The sequence below is a fragment of the Bombina bombina genome, chromosome 4 (assembly GCF_027579735.1).
Source record: "Bombina bombina isolate aBomBom1 chromosome 4, aBomBom1.pri, whole genome shotgun sequence".
Taxonomy (NCBI): Eukaryota; Metazoa; Chordata; class Amphibia; order Anura; family Bombinatoridae; genus Bombina; species Bombina bombina.
This window is the reverse complement of record NC_069502.1, coordinates 909,182,904-909,207,460: the sequence shown is the minus strand read 5'-3', so window position 1 is coordinate 909,207,460 and position 24,557 is coordinate 909,182,904. Positions and strand designations below refer to the sequence as shown.

The window sequence follows — 24,557 nt, the reverse complement described above, 5'->3', positions numbered from 1 at the left end:
CAAATGATTATTCATGAAGAAAACATGTTCTATATTCAAACAGAATAATGAAGCCAACAACCTCACATTTATGCAAGAAGCGCATCAATACACATAAAGCGGATGACACTTAATCCAGTGAATGTCAAAGCAATAAAAATATACAATCAATTCCATAGTTAGCCATAAAAGTGACATTTCTGTGCACTATGGATTTACAATGTTGATATCCCCATAAAACAAACATTCTTTTTCTTGAATACTGATATAGCTTAAGTTACTACATAAGATACCTAGAAAATTAATATATTATTATAGATTCATGTTTAAATTGCTTTCTTTATAATTATTATTATTTTGCTAAAGCGTTAGAATCTTTATTACTTAAAAGAAACTCAAATCTTTCCTCCTCGACCTAACTATTGTTAAAATGGTTATATCAACACCTAATTTGCCAGAACATAAGGAAATATTTTTTACAACTACAGAAAAGAAAAATCAAAATTTTCAAACATACCATCTAGGATTCAGAGTTCTACTATCAATTATAGTAGTGCTCCAGGAAGTGTTTAAAGAGATAGTAACCCTTTATTAAAGAAAATGACAACCAATAGACAACTGGGGTTCATTGTATATATGTATTTATGTATTTTATATATATATATATATATATATACACACACACATACATACACACCAATGGCATATTTAGGTTTTGTGCTGCCCTAGGCACTCAAGTCTGCTGACCCCCACACCCAAAAGGTTTATGCCCTTTTTGCCCGTAATAATTTTTCTCACAGAGTAATGTGATATATATTTTTTTTCATGGCATTTCCAAAGTAAGTGTTAACCAGGGCTTGAAAAACACTTGCATACATAAACAAACCCACACATAGTCACAGATACATACACATAGAGTTACACACATACATACACACACACACACACATATATCTATGTATTGTTGCAATATTTATTCATATATATATATATATATATATATATATATACTGTATGTATATATAAAACAGATTTCGTTAAACAATATTGCTCTAAACACAATGCTAAGTGCTTTCAACCAACAGAACTAAAGGCAATAGATAACTAAATAAATTAAAAGTTCAGAGTTACCTCTAAACTGTAAGCTCCATGGGCACTCTATATATACCCCCTAGAATGTAAGTTCCTTGTGAAAAATCTCCCATTATATACCTTTAAAATATTTTTAAAATAATGTTAAGCTTCTTATATATATATATATATATATATATATATATATATATATATATAGTCACAAAAAAATGTGCTGCCCCCTCCAATCTGCTGCCCTAGACAAGTGCCTTGTTTGCCTAGGCCAAAATACGCCCCTGATACACACACACGTATGTATGTATATACTGTATGTATATATATATATATATATATATATATATATATGTATATAGATTATGCAGCAGGAGAGCACTCTCACTTTAAGGCTCAACTGCCAGGGTGCATGCAAAATCCCATAGAAGGTAAACAAAGCAGGCTTGCACTCACTGGACACTGAACCCAATTTTTTTCCTTCGTGATTCAGATCGAGCATGCAATTTTAAGCAACTTTCTAATTTACTCCTATTATCAATTTTTCTTCGTTCACTTGCTATCTTTATTTGAAAAAGAAGGCAACTAAGCTTCTTTTTTGGTTCAGGCCTCTGGACAGCACTTTTTTTATTGGTGGATTTATCCACCAATCAGCAAGAATAACCCAGGTTATTCACCAAAAATGGTCCGGCATCTAAACTTACATTCTTGCATTTTAAATAAAGATACCAAGAGAATGAAGAAAATTTGATAATAGGAGTAAATTAGAAAGTTGCTTAAAATTGCATGCTCTATCTGAATCACAAAAGAAAAAAATTGGGTTCAGTGTCCCTTTAACAACAGGTGCCTTTTAATGTGACGTTTCGGGGAACATATATCCCTCATTTTGCACCGGTTCAATTTGTATCGTTTCACAATAATGCCTGTTCTATTTGACCACGTGACCACTATTGAGGAAGCTATTCCACAGGCTTCTTAGCTGAAAGCAAAAGATTTGCAAACTATAAAAAAAAATAAAAAAAAATTCTATCATGCATGAAAAGAGCAGTAACATATTAAAAATATTTTTCAATGCTGGTCTTTTTAATATTGAAGCTAACAGGAAGTGCATGTCTCCGTGCATGTTAAAAAGAAACTGTTAAAAATGTCCTTTTTATAAGCAGCAAAAAAAAAAAAAAAAAAGACTGCCCACTACCTGATAAACAGAATGACAAGAGACATATATGTGCAACCACCAATCACTAGCTAACTCCCAATAGCACATTCCTGCTCTTGTGCCTACCAACGTATGTTTTTCAACACAGGATAACAAAAGAATGAAGCAAATTTGATCATAAAAGTAAATAGTAAAGTTCTTTATAATGTCATGTTCTATTTGAATTATGAAAGTTTAATTTTGAATTTACCTTTATAAATTTGTTAAATCGGATACTGAAATTAATAAGAAATGTATGTTTTTGCACTACTGAGCCTTACTGGCTAAACAAGGTCTACGGCAAAATACAAAACAAAACATGGCCAATTGATCTTACATTCCTCTTTATGAAAAATGATAACTAATAAATTCCTTTATACAATTATAGGATTTATCACCCTCCAGAGAAATGCTGACTAAAAATATAATTTGCCACATTAACAGATTGATTGTGGTAGCAGATACATTTTTTTTAATGGGACAACATAATAATTCATAACAGAATTCTCACAAGGTTTCTTCCTCAAGTGTTCTCAAGAGAAATCAGAGTCATTCTGTTAATAGGAAGATGCAGCTTTTACAGTCACAGCAATCTATTGGTTATTAGAATATTATAAATGAGGACAGATCTGGAGATTGGAAAAATAAATACATTTCCAGTTCTATAGAATTTGCTGGTTGTGACACAAAACATTGTTCCTATTGGTTTTTATAGCACAGTCAGTTGGAGACTGATTTCAATTCCTAAATGCAAATGAGTACCACAGGATGCTTTGCTAATGACAGAGGAGAAGAAAATGTGAAGGTAATGCCACTTTTTATGTGAAGTTTCACTACCATGTATTGGCATTTCAGCAGGGAATAACTGCACTTTTTGCCATTTTCTCCCCTCGCTTTATGTGAGCCTGGAACTCTATATCAACCAGACAGGTTGGTCTGGCTCAGCTTCAGCACTGAATTAAAATTACAAATTTCACTATGTTATGGTAATGGAATTGGACAGGTCTAGGGAAAGCCATAAATCACTGAATTGCCGCAATAAAATGCAAGTAACCGAGTAGGGCAAAATCTTTGGGAAAGGGTTTGGCAGTATCCAATGTTATTTGTTTACTTATATATATATATATATATACACACACACACACATATACATATACATATATATATATACACACACATATACACACAAAACACGGGTGGGGTTAGCACTCTCAGGCTGGACCGGGTACACATCCGGTGACCCTGTAACATGCACAGCCCTGGGTGCAAAACAGCACTCTCAGGAAGCTGCACTGTCACCAGAGTCACAGGCAGTTAACCCCAGACAGGTCTGGGGGCAAGGCCCAAACAGGGAAAATTACAAAAAAATAATACATTAATATAGCACACAGAGAAAGTCCAGCACTCGCTCACAAGCTCTCAACTTAGATAAAAAGCAGAATTCCCCAGTTTTGCGTAACCAACACTGTTATATTAAAGGGACAGTAAACACCAGAATTTTTGTTGTTTAAAAAGATAGATAATCCCTTTATTACCCAATCCCCAATTTTGCATAACCAACACAGTTATAATTATACACTTTTTACCTATGTGATTACCTTGTATCTATGACTCTGCAAACTGCCCCCTTATTTCAGTTCTTTTGACAGACTTGCATTTTTAGCCAATCAGTGCTGGCTCCTAGGAGCTTTACGTGCCTGAGCTCAATGTTATCTATATGAAACACATGAACTAACGCCCTCTAGTGGTGAAAAACTTTAGATTAAATTAGAGGCAGTCTTCAAGGTCTAAGAAATTAGCACATGAACCTCCTAGATGTAGCTTTCAACTAAGAATACCAAGAGAACAAAGCAAAATTGGTAATAAAAGTAAATTGGAAAGTTGTTTAAAATTATATGCCCTATTTAAATCATGAAAGATTTTTTTTTACTTTACTGTCTCTTTAATATACTTTTTACCTATGTGATTACATTGTATCTAAGTCTCTGCGGACTGCCCCCTTATCTCACTTCTTTTGACAGACATGCAGTTTAGCCACATGAACTAGCAGTATCTAACTGTCAAAACCTGCAAAAATGTACTGAGGCATTTCAACGGTTTACTATGAGCCTACCTCGGTTTAGCTTTCCACAAGAGAGCAAAGCAAATTTGATGATAAAAGTACAATGGAAATTTGTTTAAAATTGCATGACCTATTGGAATCATGAAATTGTAATTTTAACTAGACTGTCCCTTTAAGCATTTTATATTAAAATCTCCAAAGTGTTTACTGTTTTACTGTTAAACTCAATTTAATTCCCATAAATGGTTACATTATCAGGGATAGGCAAGGTGTCCGTATACGGACACTGGTGTCCGTGACTGGTCCCTGCAGTGTCCGCCACTCGTTTTACGGAGGGGAGGTAGGAGTAGGACCGATGAATGCTGGTCCTCACTCCTCCTTGATCCAAGCGGCGCCCCACTTAGTAGCGGGAAAGTGAGGGAAGGAGGAAGCTGCCTGCAGTCAACTAACCGTGAGTCGTGACTTATCCCAATTCCTTGATCTGTGCGGCAGCGTGATACTGGTGTCTGTGTGTAGAAGACCACTGCCTACTCTGACAAACCTTACATAACCAACCATGATGATCATGCAATTAACATCAAGGTGGGTGGGTTTGGTCAGGAGTTGCAGACTCTCAATATAACCCCCCAAAAATAAAAGGTAATACCACCAGCAGTCTTTATATAAATGTTATTTTAAACTTGTTTGATTAGATAACTAATTTGTACTTGTGGAACTAGACCAGGGGTGTCCAACATGCAGCCCATTTGACAGCAAAGTGTCGCTTTCCTGACTTATAGAAACATAGAATATGTCGGCAGATAGGAACCATTCGGTCTCTCTAGTCTGCCCAATTTTCTGAATAATTGTATTAGTTCCTCACCTTATCTTATATCTAGCATAACCTTAGACCAATCCCATGCATGTTTAAACTTCTTCACTATCTCTACCACTTCTGCTGGATGGCTATTCCACCATGTATCCACTACCCCCTCTGGAAAGTGTTTTTTCATGTTTTTAACTTGAAATGTACCTTGGTGTCCTTTAATAACGTCTGTACTTTGTAAAATGTCGGCCATAGCCTTGGTCTGTGCCTATCCTTGTACATTATGCTAAGTAAAAACTCTTTGTAATGCACTTTCATTATTTTTTGCCTGCTTTTTAGTCAATTTGCTTCTAAAAAACATAAATTATGCTTACCAGATAATTTAATTTCCTTCTGTATAAGGAGAGTCCACGGCTTCATTCCTTACTGTTGGAAAATACTGAACCTGGCCACCAGGAGGAGGCAAAGAAACCCCAGCCAAATACCTCTCCCACTTCCCCCATCCCGCAGTCATTCTTCAGAGGGAACAAGGAAAAGTAAGAGAAATATCAGGGTATAAAAGGTGCCAGAAGAAAACATAAAATTTAGGGGTCCACCCATCAGAGAACACAGAAGGAAAGTCCACAGCTTCATTCCTTACTGTTGGAAAACTTATACCCAAGCTCTAGAGGACACTGAATGATAACAGGAGGGACAAAAAAGATGTGGATCCTAATTTGAGGGCACCACAGCTGGCAAAACCTCTCTCCCGAAGGCTGCTTCACCTGAAGCAAAAATATCAAACTTGTAGAATTTTGAAAAAGTGTGTAAGGGAGGACCAGGTAGCCACCTTACAAATCTGATCCATAGAGGCCTCGTTCTTAAAGGCCTAAGAGGAAGCTACTGCTCTAGTACAATGAGCCGTAATTCTAGTAGAATGAGCCGTAATGAGAGTATCAATAACACTCTCAGAAAACCTCTCTTGACTAGGACTTAGCGTTCAATCTCCACCCAGTCAGCCTCAGAGAATCTAGATTTTGATGAACAAAAGGACCTTGTTCCAGCAGATCCCTGCAACAAGGAAACTTCCATGAAGGAGAGGATGACATCCTCACTAGGTCCCCGAACCACATCCTTCGTGGCCATGATGGAGCAATCAGTATTACTGACACCTGCTCCTGCTTGATGCGGGCCACTACCCGAGGAAGGAGTAATAATGGCGGAAAAAGGTTGATTAGATTGAACCTCCAAGACACCGCTAATGCATCTATTAGCTCCGTCTGAGGGTCCCTGGACCTTGACCCATATCTGGGTAGTTTGGTATTGAGACCTGTAGCATATCTCCGCAAACACTTCAGGATGGAGAGACCATTCCCCCGGATGAAAAGATTGTCTGTTGAGAAAATCCGCTTCCCAGTTGTCCACACCCGGAATGTGGATCGCTGACATCAAACAGCTGTGGGCCTGCGCCCACTCCAGAATCTGAGTTATTTCCCATTGTTAGAGAGCTTCTCGTTCCTCCCTGATGGTTGATGTAAGCCACCTGATTGGAATCTGATAAACCGGGACAAACCCAGAAGAGGCCAAGCCTTCAGAGCATTGTAGATTGCTCGAAGCTCCAAAATGTTGATCGGGAGGGGGCATTCCTCCCGAGACCACAGGCCCTGTGCCTTCTTGGGACCCCAAACAGCTCCCCATCCTGAGAGGCTCGCGTCCGTAGTCACAATCTCCCAGGATGGTCTGAAAAAGGTCTGGACAGAGCCACCAAGAGAGCGATTCTCTTGACCGGTTGTCCAGGGAAATCTGTTGAAACCAATTTGAATGATAGCCGTGACTGCCTCAGCATGCACTACTGTAGCGGCCTGATACGGAACCTGGCAAAAGGAATTATGTCTATGCTGGACACCATGAGACCAATTACCTCCATACACTGAGCCACAGATGGCCTTTAGGAGGTCCGGAGGGCAAGACATGCCGAAGCTAGTTTGCACCATCTCTGGTCGGTTAGAAATAGCCTCAGGGATATTGAATCTTTTTAAGTACCCCGGAATTCTACCCTGCTGCTTGGAATGAGAGAACTCTTCTCTAAGTTTATCTTCCATCCATATGGTCGAAGAAGAGAGAGAAGAGATACAGAATGGTCGTCTGGGGATAGCCTCAGGGATATTGAATCTTTTTAAGTACCCCGGAATTCTACCCTGCTGCTTGGAATGAGAGAACTCTTCTCTAAGTTTATCTTCCATCCATGTGGTCGAAGAAGAGAGAGAAGAAATACAGAATGGTCGTCTGCTTGCTGAAAGGATGGTGCTTGAACCAAAATGTCGTCCAAGTAGGGAGCTAATTCTATACCTTGGGTTCTGGCGATGGCCAGGAGAGCTCCTAGAACCTTTATAAAGATTCTTGGAGCTGTAGCTGGACCAAATGGAAGATAAATTAACTCAAAGTGCTGATCCAGGAACGCAAACCTAAGGAACTGGAAGTGGTCCCTGTGGATTGGAACGTGAAGGTAGGCATTCTTCAGATCTATAGTGGTCATGAACTGTCCTTCCTGAACTAGAGGAAGAATGGACCTTATTGTCTCCATATTGAATGAGGGGACATTTAGAAATTTGTTTAAGCACTTTAGGTCCAGAATTGGGCGGAAAGTTCCCTCCTTTTTTGGGACCGTAACAGGTTTGAATAGTTTCCCAAACCTCTTTCTGTGATAGGAACCGGGGACAATGACCCCCAAGGAGGACAGATCCTGCACACACCCCAGAAAAGTTTCCCTCTTTTCTGGTTTTAAAGACAGGCTTGAGAGGAGAAATCTGCCCTTGGGTGGATGAGATTTGAAACCTATCTTGTATCCCTGAGCTATGACCTCCAGGCCCCATGGATCCTGCACGTCCCTGGATCAAGTGTATGAAAACAGCGACTTTTTAGAACGAAAGGAATAAAAATTAGATCCTTGTTCCGTTAGAGTTGTTCTTTTTATCCTGCGGTAGGAAGGCACCCTTGCCCCCTGTAACCATGGAGATAATAGAGTTCAGGCCTGTACCAAATAAAATGTTTCCCTTAAAAGGGAGGGAGTAGTCTAGACTTAGAAGTCATGTCCGCAGACCAGGACTTCAGTCAGAGCGCCCGACGCGTCTGCACTGAGAAACCAGCGATTTTAGCATTTAGGGGAATAATCTGCATGTTTGCATCACAGATAAAAGAATTAGCAATTCTCAAACACTTAATTCTGTCTTGGATAACATCGAGAGGACCCTCCTCCTCGATCAATTCTGTTAAGGAGTCGCACCAGTAGGCTGCAGCTCCAGCAACCGAGGCAACAGCTGATGCCAGTTGAAATAAATATCCCGTATGTTGAAACATTTTTCTGAGAAAAGTTTCCATCTTTTTATCCATCGGCTCTCTGAAAGACAAGCTATCCTCAAGAGGGATAGTAGTACGCTTAGCTAACGTGGAGATAGCACCATCCACCTTAGGGACGGAACCCCACAACTCCAGCTGAGAGTCCGGGAATCATTTTTTAAAGGCAGATGAAGGGGAAAAGGAAGATCAAATGCTATCCCATTCGCTTTTAATAATGTTCTCCAGTCTGCCCCCTACACAATCCGGTTTTGGATCGGGGGCCACCCCCTCATGCCAACTTTTTCTAGGCGGGCTTCTTGTTCTGCTTGGATTTATTCCAGGATTGAGCCGGTTTCCAAGTGCTCTGTTTTGCTCGGGCTTAGAGGGGGACCGCTGACGTTGGGACTTTTTAGAACGAAAGGAATAAAAATTAGATCCTTGTTCCGTTAGAGTTGTTCTTTTTATCCTGCGGTAGGAAGGCACCCTTGCCCCCTGTAACCATGGAGATAATAGAGTTCAGGCCTGTACCAAATAAAATGTTTCCCTTAAAAGGGAGGGAGTAGTCTAGACTTAGAAGTCATGTCCGCAGACCAGGACTTCAGTCAGAGCGCCCGACGCGTCTGCACTGAGAAACCAGCGATTTTAGCATTTAGGGGAATAATCTGCATGTTTGCATCACAAATAAAAGAATTAGCAATTCTCAAACACTTAATTCTGTCTTGGATAACATCGAGAGGACCCTCCTCCTCGATCAATTCTGTTAAGGAGTCGCACCAGTAGGCTGCAGCTCCAGCAACCGAGGCAACAGCTGATGCCAGTTGAAATAAATATCCCGTATGTTGAAACATTTTTCTGAGAAAAGTTTCCATCTTTTTATCCATCGGCTCTCTGAAAGACAAGCTATCCTCAAGAGGGATAGTAGTACGCTTAGCTAACGTGGAGATAGCACCATCCACCTTAGGGACGGAACCCCACAACTCCAGCTGAGAGTCCGGGAATCATTTTTTAAAGGCAGATGAAGGGGAAAAGGAAGATCAAATGCTATCCCATTCGCTTTTAATAATGTTCTCCATCTTTACAGGTACAGGAAAAGTTAGCAGGGCTACCCTGTTCTTGTACACTCTGTCTAATTTAGGGATCAAAGGTTCATCAGGCAACTTGGCCTCTGGAACCTCTAATGTTGACAGAACCTCCTTTAGAAGAAAATCGTTACCCACATCATTGGCGTATTAATCTGACTTAACTCTGTGAGTTTGTACCTTTTTCTTTTCCTTCCTGTTAAGAATATTGTATTGTTTGAAAAAATGAAAAAATGTTTATGAAGATGCAACACTCAACAACTCTAAAGCCAAATCCCAGAGAAAACAAATGGTTTAACCTCTAAAAACCAAAATAGAACAAAGAAGATTATTATTCTGGGGTGGCGCTCAACAAAGGAGAGCTAAGAGAATGGAAATTTAAAATATAAAAATTAGGTGATTAATTATATGAGAACTCTAGTATAATTTGTAAATCCTAGTGATAACTTAGGGAGTCTAATAAAGGTGTTTATATGCTCTTAAATATATTCAGTATGGGTAAATAGCAATAAACTAGTCCGATATATATAATAGGAAAGCAGTTTTGAACAGATCGAACTAATTGAATATAATAATATTTATTATTTAAGTTAATATAACATCAATAAAAATAACGATGCCGGCATCTAAAAACAAACACAATGTAAACAGTGAGGAATGGCAATGTTAAAATGTATACAAATATGTGTTCTCATCTGTAGCAAATAGTAACAAATAAGGGGTACATAAGATTCTTAAACCTGTATCGTACTGTTAAAAATGCAACAATGTCCAAAGAATGGCTGTTCTTTACAAACTTGTAACCAGAAACGCCGGGTTATATATGTCCTCCTTTCCTCGGTGCTGGAAGTTAGTGCAGCGTTCTCTGCAAGCGGTGGGGGATACTATGATCCAAGTGTGCACACAAACAGTTCCGGGCTGTAATGAAAAAGGTGTTCCGGTGCAGGTAACTCTTTAATGTTCACACAGGGTGAGGTAAAGAACCGAAGTTCCAAACAGAATATTGATTACACAGATGGATTAGTATGAGTAGGTCCCGGGGCAGGAATTACACATATAGAGACAGCTCAAACCAGGTTTTAATAGCTGCTCAATGTACCTGTCCTACCTACTTACGTATCCGATCTGTAGTTGACACTTAGATAGGTCTTGTACACAGGAGCAATCGGCAAATTCTACGCGTTTCAGCCGCCAGGGGCCTTTATCAAGATGCCTGTTTGCTCACAATTACATTTTTAAATATCCCACGCTGTATCCTCATTGGACAAATCTGGACCTATCAGATGTGTAGCTACAATGGGTGTAATTTCTTAATTTTAACTTTTCAAAGTCTGTGTTTGTATATTAATGTACAATTTAAAAACAGTATTTGTATATTATTGTTAAACATACATAACAATATCCTTGTTCGATCTCGTTAAAAAAACGCTTAAGTTAAACTCAATTCGTTGCTATATGGTTACCCAAATTTCTTAATAAGCATATACAACAATAAATTTATTGATTCTATAATATAGTGAGTTTATTAATCGAAAGTATAAATCAATAAACGATGCAAATCCTTCTAAATTACTCTTCCTAAACAATGTTTTGAAGGAATGCTTTATTCATTTTATTTTTTGCATTTATTCTTTGCAGAGCTGATTCGGCTATTTAATTATTTCTGTGAATTTAGCATAATCTCCGATTTGTTATAATTATGTCCTATTGTTTCTTGAAAAATTAATTCTAGAGGTGGAGAGCAAATCAATTTGTTTATAAACTACATAATTCTCCTATATGTGGGAATCCAAATTAAATATGCTAATGTGATATCTCATCAAAAAATCTAAAAAATCTAAGAAACCTCAACGCCTCCAAAGAATATATAAGAATATTAACTTAGAGGGAACTCTATACAAATATGCATAATATGTGATTGGAAAAAAGACAGAGATAAAAAATATGTATAAAAGATATGCAAGATATACAAAAAATATATAAAAAATTATATATAAAACATTTTTTTCTTTATATTAAAAAATCTTTCATCCATGATATAAACCAATAATATATTAAAATTGTATAAAAATATATTTTAAAAATATTTAAAAAACAAACAAACAAACAAAAAACTTTCCTTTGATATTATCTCCCAAAATGCTTGTCTGATATCATATGTGATAAAGATTTAAATTATTTAAAATCTGAGTTAAGGTTAAAAATCTCAACTTGCTTAGCAGTTTAATAAGATTAATAAAATGTAGTAGCAAACTTTAATCTTAAAATAATATGTTCAAATCCATTTCTGAGTTTAGGCCATGGGGATGGAGGGTCCTAAAATTAAATATGAATTCTGCCTCTTTCTTAAGTAGAATATTATTAATATTACCTCCTCTAATTCCCAAACTAATTTGTTTAATACCCCAATATTTAAAATCTTTAAGGTTTCCACCATGTATATCTTTAAAATGGGTGTACAATTTTGTTTCTGTGGATCCGTGTTCAATTTTCAAAATGTGTTCTCGGATTCTATCCCTTAAAATTCTACCTGTCTGACCAAAATATAGTAACCCACAAGAACATTTGATGCAATAAATAGTGTTCATACTAGAGCATCTAATCAATTGATTGATCCTAAATTTAAAACCAGTATTTTGTGACGTTATTTCCTTACTCTTATGGCTATATTTACAGGATTTACAAGTATCACATGGAAAGAATCCATTAATCCCCACCCCTCTTAAATCTCTATCGACTGCAATGCGTTTAGGTTCTTTATATTCACTTTTAGATAATATACATTTTAAATTTCTAGCTTTCTTGAAGATAATGTCGGGTTGGTTCTTCACTTTGTTACCTAATACATGGTCCTGTTTAATCAAGTGCCAGTGTCTCCTCCAAATTTTTTTCAATTCATGATGTTGTGAGCTAAATTCAGTTATAAAGGGCACAAAGATCTCATTGCAGTTAGAAATTATATCTGTATTTTTCTTGCGTTTACTTAATAGTAAAGCTTCCCTGTCCATTTTAGCCACTTCTTGTTGGGTGCTAGTCAAATGTTTATTATCATAGCCTTTTTCTATGAATCTCCCTGTTAATACTTCAGATTGGGCCTGATAACTTTCTGCAGTTGAGCAATTTTTTCTAATCCTCATATACTGGCTTTTTGGAATGTTCAGTTTCCAACGATCCAAATGGCAACTGTCTGAGTGAATGTAATTATTAGCATCTATGCTTTTAAAATAGGTTTTTGTATGAATATTGTTTTCAACAATTTCTATTTCAACATCGAGAAAGCTCAATTTCTGGCAGCTATATTCATGTGTAAAGGATAGACCTAATGTATTGGTATTTAGGTCTGTTAAAAATGTCTCTAATAGTTCCACATCTCCCCTCCATACAATGAATATGTCATCTATAAATCTACAATAGAGCATAAGGTTCGCCTCCCATGGACCATCAAATATATACATATTTTCAAAATGGCCCATGAATAAATTCGCATAACTAGGGGCGAACCTTGTGCCCATTGCAGTGCCCTTAACTTGCAAATATATATCATTATTAAACAAAAAACTATTATTATGCAATATAAAGCTAATGCAATCTAATAAAAAAAACATTCTGTGCTTCAGGTAATTCTAGATCTTGATCTAGAAATGATTTTATTGCTCCTAAACCTTTCTCGTGGGAGATATTGGTATAGAGTGAATTAACATCACACGTAGCCAATATATAATTTTCTCTCCAGTTTAAATCCTTAATTTTATTTAAAAAATGAGTGGAATCCCTAAAATAAGCTGGTAGTTTAAGAACATATTTCTGTAAGAAAAAATCTATATATAGGGATAGGCCTGATGTTAGGGACCCTATCCCAGAGATAATGGGACGGCCGAGTGGGTTTCTTAAATCTTTATGTATTTTTGGGAGAAAATAAAAAGTTGGGGTTTTAGGATATAATATATTTAAAAAAATTAATTCAGACTCATTAATAATTCCCATTTCCTTCGCTTTTAAAAGTATCCCCTCTAATTTACTTTGTTGTTTCTTTAAAGGGTTTAGTTTAAGTTTATTGTAAGTTGTTTTATCCTGTAATATCCTGTTAGCTTCATTCACATAATACATTTTTTTTTTTAAATATTTTTAAAATATATTTTTATACAATTTTAATATATTATTGGTTTATATCATGGATGAAAGATTTTTTAATATAAAGAAAAAAAATGTTTTATATATATTTTTTTATAGATATTTTTTATATATTTTTTGTATATCTTGCATATCTTTTATACATATTTTTTATCTCTGTATTTTTCCAATCACATATTATGCATATTTGTATAGAGTTCCCTCTAACTTAATATTCTTATATATTCTTTGGAGGCGTTGAGGTTTCTTAGATTTTTTAGATTTTTTGATGAGATATTACATTAGCATATTTAATTTGGATTCCCACATATAGGAGAATTATGTAGTTTATAAACAAATAGATTTGCTCTCCACCTCTAGAATTAATTTTTCAAGAAACAATAGGACATAATTATAACAAATCAGAGATTATGCTAAATTCACAGAAATAATTAAATAGCCGAATCAGCTCTGCAAAGAATAAATGCAAAAAATAAAATGAATAAAGCATTCCTTCAAAACATTGTTTAGGAAGAGTAATTTAGAAGGATTTGCATCGTTTATTGATTTATACTTTCGATTAATAAACTCACTATATTAAAGAATCAATAAATTTATTGTTGTATATGCTTATTAAGAAATTTGGGTAACCACATAGCAACGAATTGAGTTTAACTTAAGCGTTTTTTTAACGAGATCGAACAAGGATATTGTTATGTATGTTTAACAATAATATACAAATACTGTTTTTAAATTGTACATTAATATACAAACACAGACTTTGAAAAGTTAAAATTAAGAAATTACACCCATTGTAGCTACACATCTGATAGGTCCAGATTTGTCCAATGAGGATACAGCGTGGGATATTTAAAAATGTAATTGTGAGCAAACAGGCATCTTGATAAAGGCCCCTGGCGGCTGAAACGCGTAGAATTTGCTGATTGCTCCTGTGTACAAGACCTATCTAAGTGTCAACTACAGATCGGATACATAAGTAGGTAGGACAGGTACATTGAGCAGCTATTGAAACCTGGTTTGAGCTGTCTCTATATGTGTAATTCCTGCCCCGGGACCTACTCATACTAATCCATCTGTGTAATCAATATTCTGTTTGGAACTTCGGTTCTTTACCTCACCCTGTGTGAACATTAAAGGGTTACCTGCACCGGAACACCTTTTTCATTACAGCCCGGAACTGTTTGTGTGCACACGTGGATCATAGTATCCCCCACCGCTTGCAGAGAACGCTGCACTAACTTCCAGCACCGAGGAAAGGAGGACATATATAACCCGGAGTTTCTGGTTACAAGTTTGTAAAGAACAGCCATTCTTTGGACATTGTTGCATTTTTAACAGGACGATACAGGTTTAAGAACCTTATGTACCCCTTATTTGTTACTATTTGCTACAGATGAGAACACATATTTGTATACATTTTAACATTGCCATTCCTCACTGTTTACATTGTGTTTGTTTTTAGATGCCGGCATCGTTATTTTTATTGATGTTATATTAACTTAAATAATAAATATTATTATATTCAATTAGTTCGATCTGTTCAAAACTGCTTTCCTATTATATATATCGGACTAGTTTATTGCTATTTACCCATACTGAATATATTTAAGAGCATATGCACACCTTTATTAGACTCCTTAAGTTATCACTAGGATTTACAAATTATACTAGAGTTCTCATATAATTAATCACCTAATTTTTATATTTTAAATTTCCATTCTCTTAGCTCTCCTTTGTTGAGCGCCACCCCAGAATAATAATCTCCAATATTGTATGGTTTGTCAGATCATTTATTTAGATTAAGAATCTTCAATACATATTATTTAGGTAGGGGTGATACCACCTAAGCTGACTTTTGTCAGGTTTCTTATGCACATTATGTTGGAATCCCTATCAGGTAATAGGAGGTTTAATTTTTTATAGAATCAAAGAATCCAATTTAAGTGTCTTTTTCTTTTTTGTAATCAATGTTACCACTTTACACAAAGTATTGATGTATGTATTGTATTTATTTTTGTCCTTGCATGAATAAGATCTGATGTTAAAAAAAAAAAAAAAAGAAGAAAATGTAGCTGTTCTCCGATCCAGAAACTTCACCCTCTGATGAAATTTCCTCTGATCCTGGGATACCTAAAAGGCAGAAGAATCAAGCAAATCACTGGATGTTTCCTGGACCGGAGAGCTATGTTTAACCTTTCGATTGTGCTTAGCAGGGCGAGGTAGAGCACTAAGGGCCTCCGCCGTCTTTAACTGAGCGGTAAAGTCTGATCGTAAAAGGCTCCCTTCAGATGGAGTATCAGGTGTGGTATGGGAAACTGCATGTGGCAATGGAGATGATTGATGGGTATGCACCTCACGGGATGGTGAGTCCCCAGAGGTGGACGGCTCAGTCGTACTAAAGAGGTTAACCTTTTTAGACATAATAACCTTGTTGATGCATATGGAACATAGTTGAGAGGGCAGGCACACCAAGGCCTCCTAACAATATAGACGAATATTACTATTAGGAATAGAGGGAGTACCCTCAAGCATATCAGGATCCTCCAACAACAGTAGGATACAAATAAGTGCACTTTTTATTTCTCACAAAAACGGCATCTTTATACCCCCAATGACTGGGGCACTCACCACCTCCTAGACCCAGGCAACCAGAGAAGAAGTGACCTCTCTGAGAGCTAGCTCGGTCAGGAAAGAGAAAACGAAAGTGTGACACACCCAGTCACATGGTGCGTAATGCAGGACTGCCCCTGCTATAAGAAAAAGTGCACCAAGCTACAAGCTACGCAGCATTCAAAGTGAAAGTAAAACACCTAAAAGTTCCGTTACTGCATAACAACAGTCTATGAGCCAAAAATCAATCTTAAACATAAGCAGCATATAAATCAAAGAACACGTTTGATTAATCCCCACTGTTCAATAACCTCCCTCAGTAGATATTAACCGACGATTCTATAAAGATAAAGTGAGTCACACTGTGACTCTGTCTTCAGCAATTTCAACGTAAGTAAAAATTGAAACGATCTTACCAGAATCCGTGCTGTGGAACAGAAACACAGCCTCTCAAGCGTGACAGTCTTGTAGCATTGCTCCTGACATGGACTTGAGTGAAGAAAGCAGACAGTGAAACTCGTCAACACTGGTTGCTTAAGGAGCTATTAGCAGGCAGTCTGGATGGGTTCGCAGAAAGACTCTCCCTGCATCTCCAGACTCTAACTTTCGTCAATACTCTCACTGAGAGGCTGACAAGACTACTTAAAACTCCAGTTCCATAACGAAAGGCATATATCCCTTCTGAGGTACAACTCCGAAATCTTCTGATACTTCTCTGCCATCCTCCTGTGACAAAAGGCAAAGAATGACTGGGGGATGGGGGAAGTGGTAAAGGTATTTAAGCCTTTGGCTGGGTTGTCTTTGCGTATTACCCAACAGTAAGGAATGAAGCCGTGGACTCTCCTTATATTAAGAAGGAAATTATGTTTTTCCACATCTAGAGGCCTATTTATCAAGCTGTCAACCGCAAATACGCTGGAATTCCGCAGCGTAATTGTGGAGAGCTTGATTTCCCTTATTTATCAAAGCCTACAGACCGGCAAAAAATTTGTGACGTAACATACGATCCGCCGGTCTCAGTCCGACACAGATCGATGCTTACGACATTACAGATGTTCCGAATACACATTCGGCACTATCTGACTATTTTTGCTAGTTAAACTTCTAACAGGTACGCTTGCCACTATTCCGGCCCAGCGTACCTGGTTTACAATCCACAGCCCTGGAGACGGCGGATGCCATAGGAATCAATGGGAGTCTGAAAGCAGCGAAAGCTCATGTTTGCTGCTGCCCGATATCCCATTGATTTCTATGGTAACGTTTACACCTAACACCCTAACATAAGCCCCGAGTCCAAACACCCCTAATCTGCCGCCCCGACATCGCCGCCACCTACATAATGTTATTAACCCCTATCCCGCCGCCGCCACCTAAATAATGTTATTAACCCCTATCCCGGAGCCCACCGCAACTAAATAAATGTATTAACCCCTAAACCCCTGGCCTCCCACATCACTACCACTTACTAAACCTATTAACCCCTAAACCACCAGCCCCCCACATCGCCATAAACTAAATTAACCTATTAACCCCTAAACCTAACAATCCGCTAACTTTATATTAAATATTTACTCATCCCTATCTTATAATAGATATTAAACTTACCTTTTAGATTTAAATTAAACTATATTAAACTATATTAAACTAATAATTAATCTACCCTAACTATTATACTAAAATGACATTAAACTATATTAAACTAATAATTAATTTACCCTAACTGTTACACCAAAATTACATTAAACTATATTAAAGTAATAATTAATCTACCCTGTTATACTAAAATTACATTAAACTATATTAAACTAATAATCTACCCTAACTGTTATACTACAAATTAAATTAAATATATTATATAGTTAAAAACCTAACCCTACTCAAATAATGTAAATCTACTAATAAAAATTACAAAGTTACAAAAAACTAACAACTAAGTTACACAAAATAACAAACGAAAGAGGATGCTCCACGCCGGATGTCTTGAAGATGGAGCCGCTCCGCACCGGATGGATGAAGATAGAAGATGCTGTCTAGATGAAGACTTCTGCCCAGTTGGATGAAGACGTTGGCCCGCTTGGATGAAGACTTCTGCCAGCTTCTATGAGGACTTCTGCCGCTTCGTTGAGGATGGATGTCGGCTCTTCAGAAACTGTAAGTGGATCTTCGGGGGTTAGTGTTAGGCTTTTTTAAGGGTTTATTGGGTGGGTTTTAATTTTAGATTAGGGTTTGGGCTTTTGAGAAAGAGCTAAATGCCCTTTTAAGGGCAATGCCCATACAAATGCCCTTTTCAGGGCAATGGGGAGCTTAGGTTTTTTAGATTAGGTTTTTATTTGGGGGGTTGGTTGTGTGGGTGGTGGGTTTAACGGTTGGGGGGTTGCTTGTATTTTTTATTTACAGGTAAAAGTCGATTTCTTTGGGGCAATGCCCCACAAAAGGCCCTTTTAAGGGCCATTGGTAGTTTATTGTAGGCTAGGGTTTTTTTTATTTTGGGGGGCTTTTTTATTTTCATAGGGCTCTTAGATTAGGTGTAATTAGTTTACATATTTGATAATGTATTTTTTATTTTGTGTAACTTAGTGTTTTTTATTTTGTGTAACTTAGTTGTTAGTTTTTTATAACTTTGTAATTTTTAATAGAAGATTTAAATTATTTGAGTAGGGTTAGGTTTTTAACTATATAATATATTTAATTTAATTTGTAGTTTAATGTAATTTTAGTCTAATAGTTAGGGTAGATTAACTATTACTTTAATATAGTTTAATGTAATCTTAGCATAATAGTTAGGGTAGATCAATTATTAGTTTAACATAGTTTAATATAAAACTAAAGGTAAGTTTAAATTTATTATAAGATAGGGATGAGTTAATATTTAATATAAAGTTAGCGGGTTGTTAGATTTAGGGGTTAATAGGTTAATTTAGTTTATGGCGATGTGGGGGGCTGGCGGTTTAGGGGTTAATAGGTTTAGTAAGTGGTAGTGATGTGGGAGGCCAGAGGTTTAGGGGTTAATACATTTAGTTAGTTGCGGCGGGGTCCGGGAGCGGTGGAATAGGGGTTAATACATTTATTTAGTTGTGGTGGGCTCCGGGAGAGGAGGAATAGGGGTTAATACATTTAGTTAGTTGCGGCGGTGTCGGGGAGCGGCGGAATAGGGGTTAATAACTTTATTAGAGTTGCAGCGGGCTCCGGGAGCAGCGGGATAGGGGTTAATAACTTTATTTAGTTGCAGCGGGGTCCGGGAGCTGTGGGATAGGGGTTAAACATTTTAGTATAGTGGCAGTGTTTAGTGACAGGGTATAAATAAAGCTGTGAAAAAGCCGAATAGCAGCGAGATCGATGACTGTTTAGTTAACAACAGTCCGCTGCTCATCGCCCCGTACTTGGTGCGCGGCTTTTTGCCAGCTTTTTTGTTAAATATGGAGAGCCTATTCAGGTCCGTAGCCGCGATGTTAGGCGATGTCAAGCAAGCGTATTGGTGCCGTTGAATGCAAGTAAGTTGACAGCTTGATAAGTAGGCCTCCTAGACAGTAATTATTTTATCTGTACCTATTTGACTTCACAGTGTGTCTCTAGATCACAATACAATGGAAACTTTGCTAATAGGATCAAAGTTCTTAATGTTTAATCTATATTTAAATTAAAACATATTTTTCATTCATGCAATAAAATATTTTAACATTATAAAATAGATTTAAAGTTTATTTTCCAATACAGATATTCACTGACATACTTAAATTCCAAAAAACATTTTATATTGTCCATGTACTGTGGTATTTTTATACTCCTTTTTTTATATAAATGGATCAAGCCTGTGTTTGGGATTGAGAAAGAATGAAACAACTCTATCAAACATATGGGTGTGATAGCTACTATCTATCTATCCATCTACCTATCAATTCATCTAACTATTCATCCATTTGTTTATCTCTATCTATCCATTATCCATCTGTCTGTCTATATATCTATCTATTCATTATCTATCATCTCTATCTATTATCGGTCTATCTATCTATTCATTATCTATCGATCTATCCATCTGTTTATCTCTATCTATCCATTATCTGTCTACCTATTCATTATCTATTTATCTATCTCTCTACCTATCTCTCTATCTGGGAGCCATGGTTGTTCAATGGACAGAGCTGAGCTGTCCTGGAGTGTAACTAGGTGTTTCAGGGTGTGGTTGTCCTGGAGAGAGTGAATTTTCACCCTCCCTCTCAGCACAATTGCTAACTGCTGTCAAGCTCTTGTAAAAATAAGGGATCAAAGATTATGCCACCAAAATAAATATATTTGATGTATATTATATATATTTATCACATGGATTGATTGATAGATGGACAGATACCTACACAGACAGATTTTTTTCTAAAAGAGGTTTGTAGTGCTTCTGAACCAGAGTATATAGGTATGAGTAAGGGAAGACCTTTCTGTATGAAAACCGGATTGTACAGCACAAGCTGATCAAAGTTTACTGTTTGCACAAAGTTAATCTCTTTAGTTGAACTTTCCATCACTGAAGATATTAGAGCAGTAGCCCATGACCGACTCTCCGTCATTTTGAATGAAGAACGGATCATGAACTGAGCACTAGTCAGCTTTTGCTCAGACACATAATACGTCTAGCTGATTACAGTATAAAAGGACTGTATGTGAGCTGAACCTGGCTTCTGACAGTAGGAGGAATTGGATGAGACAGTAGTCAATTATAAGCTCACCTACAGAAAGTTACAAAAAGGAACATTACACACGTTTTATAGCTGCCACCTAGAAATTATAGTCATGAATTAAAGTGACACAGTCTCTTTTCTCTAAAAGAAGGCTATTTAAATGTTATGGGGTTTTTTTAAGCATTTTTTGAGATTTTAAAATAAAAAATTCCAAGTATTACCAATAGCCTAGATTAAATGAAAGTTGTATGTGAACCTAATATCTTGTTGATAAAGAAAACTTGTCAGAACATTGTCGTTAAACAATGAGGAGATTCAAAGAGCTTTGCAACTTGCCCTACTCAAAGCAGAAAATGTAAAACAACTTTCCAATTTACTTCTATTATTTAATTTGCTTTGCTCTATTGGAATACCCTGTTGAAAAGCAAAAATGCACTACTGGAAGCTAGCTGCTCATTGGTGGCTTCACATACAGTATATGCCTCATGTTATTGGCTCACCCGATGTGCTCTGCTAGCGCCCAATAGTGTATTTCTGCTCCTTCAACAAAGTAGTAAATTTAAAGTTGATTAAAATTGCATGCTCCATCTGAATCACAAAAGAAAATGCGTTTCCATCTTCCTTTAAAGGGACAGTCTAGGCCAAAATAAACTTTCATGATTCAGATAGAGCATGTAATTTTAAACAATTTTCCAATTTACTTTTATCACCAATTTTGCTTTGTTCTCTTGGTATTCTTAGTTGAAAGCTTAACCTAGGAGGTTCATATGCTAATTTCTTAGACCTTGAAGCCCACCTCTTTCAGATTGCATTTTAACAGTTTTTCACCACTAGAGGGTGTTAGTTCACGTATTTCATATAGATAACACTGTGCTCGTGCACGAGAAGTTGTCTGGGAGCAGGCACTGATTGGCTAGACTGCAAGTCTGTCAAAAGAACTGAAAAAAGGGGCAGTTTGCAGAGGCTTAGATACAAGATAATCACAGAGGTTAAAAGTATATTATTATAACTGTGTTGGTTATGCAAAACTGGGAAATGGGTAATAAAGGGATTATCTATCTTTTAAAACAATAACAATTCTGGTGTAGACTGTCCCTTTAAATGAAAGAATGAATATTGCCCTTGAGACTTGTTTCCATTAACAAGGGTTTCTACAATTTAATATTTCAAAAGCATAATTTTCCTATTCTGAATCTAACATTTTATTTAGGGGAAACATACAAGATTAAAAACATTCAAATTTTGATTTGCATAGACAAACTATGACAAGCAACATTAGAATATTACACTTAAATGTCATATTTAAATGCTTTTAGATGGTCATACGGAGAAGTAACATCCAACAATTGTTTAAAAGCAACAAATAAGATAGACATTTGTCGTTTTAATCAAATGCTTGAATTATTCTCCCAGCAGAGCCTGTGTATGCTTTATAGAGATATCACAAAACACATAGATCCAGCAGCAGAAAAAAATCTTCTTCCTAAGTGTGCACTCTTAAAGTGATGGTAAATTCGTATCAAGTGTTCAACATATTTTAGAAGCTCTTACCTTAACTAGCACATCAATATGCTTTTGTAATATAAAAAACATCTTTTTACTTCAATTTTATTACAGTAACGGTACACTGTTATAATCAGCCTCTCTCTAAATTTTTCACAGGGGAGGCTTTGATTGACATAAGTTTTAGCCAATCATCTGCTCACCATGCGCCCCATGTTAAATAGGACCTGCACGCTCCCGTGCTCTGAACTCCCTAATTGCGATGGAATGCGCATGTGCAACTCTTACGCTACTTGAGCATTTGTAAATAAGACGCATTCTCATTTACAAATGCGCAAGTAGCGTAAGAGTTGCGCATGCGCATTCCATCGCAATTAGGGAGTTCAGAGCACGGGAGCGTGCAGGTCCTATTTAACATTGGGCGCATGGTGAGAATAAACAAAGGATTGAATGTCAGGAAATCTCAAAATGGAAGATAAAAAAGGCAGAAATTTGGCCTCCTGAAAAAGGTTCAGTCTACTCCCCACCAGAACGATGACTGGGTTGAGGGGCCACACCTTCATGATGATTTGGAGGAATGGACATACTTTTTTATTTGGTCTGTTTGGACTTCGATCAAGAGGAGCCAGGCTTCCATGTGAACTTAGAGGTGTCTGATTTCTGAGACGCTAAAGAGAAGGATCTCGGAAAGGAGTGAAAACGTATAGCAGACTTAATCCTGCCATTAGCTTTTCTGTCTTTTACTCTCAATGACTGTAGCTATGATAGCATCCAGTCCAGGTCCAAACACGATCTTTACAAGATCATTTCCTGAAATGGGAGGGAAAGAAGTCTGCCTTTACATGCAATATCAGCAGACCATGACTTGAGCCATAAGCTCTACTAGCCAGAACAGTTATAGCAGTACTATTTGCATTAATAAAAATATTTCAGCAGATGCATCTCAAACTGCTCGCAGCCTTGACTCAAGCGATCATTAATATTAAGGGAAGCTTCTTGAGAAATAAAATTGGGGATGTCAAACCATACTGGAGTAGCTGCAGATAAGCAGGCTACACCCACAGCTGGATAAAACATATAGCCAGCCAGCTGAATCTTCTGAGAAAACCTTAAAGTATTCTTTCCATTTGGATCCTTATAAGAGGTGCTGTCCTCTAAAGGAATGGTAATTTGTCTAGTCAAAGTGGAAACAGCACTGTCCATCTTTGGAATAGTTTTACATACCTCCAATTTTTCAGAAGGTAAAGGAAACGTGTTTGAATTGGGCAAAGGGGAGGTCTGGTTTGTTCCATTCCTTGCTAATTAGCTCAGAAAATACACCAGGAATGTATTGTTTTATGTTAGGAGACAGCTCTGTAGAACTATCCAGGGGATAACCCTGGTGGGTAACAAAACACTCTGCTGCAAATGCAATGACTCGTGAAATTAACATATGAGCATATTAGGTTCAGCTTTAAGCAAAGAATACCAAGTGAACAAAGCAGTCTGATGATAAAAGTAAATTGGAAAGTTGTTTAAAACGGCATGCCCTATCTGAACCATGAAAGTTTAATTTTGACTTGACTGTCCCTTTAAATAAATATAAATGTGTGCACAACTCTAGTCCAGTAAGGGTGCTTACCAATCTAAGCCTCTGAAGAGATACTGCATTGTGTCATTAAAGATGGCCACTGTTTGAGTAAAGGGAGAAACTGAACACAATTTTGGCGGGAAAAAGTCAACTCCCTGAGGACTCTACAAATGGACTGTTGTGTGAGGTGTTTTGCCTCCTTCTGTCAGTAATCCCACATGTGATGGCTCATAGACTCGCACCATCTTATTAAGAAATAATTTTTTTTTGTTTAAACAGGCTTTATTGACAGGATAAAAACACAATAAAGATAGTCAAGTAACTATTACAGTTTTGCTTGTACATATCACCCAATGTGACAGAATAAGTTATTTTAAGGGAACTAGAACTAGGCCAGGTATTGCCTGGCTAGTTTAGAAAACATTGAACCAAAGGATAAATATGGGATAACTAAAAGTCCACAAATCGATAGGGTCACTGTTCCAATCTGAGCATGTCTTTTTTGGAAATTAATTTATTTTTTAACATGTTTATTGAAAGCAACTGTGTAGTTAT

At 36.9% G+C, this 24,557-nt stretch overlaps 1 protein-coding gene across 5 annotated transcripts in view; it reads right to left on the bottom strand.

The window, feature by feature from the left end:
• The window catches only part of UTRN (utrophin), a 1,395,536-nt gene that overhangs the window by 255,553 nt on the left and 1,115,426 nt on the right, over positions 1–24,557 (bottom strand). The gene's annotated exons all lie outside the window — the stretch shown is intronic.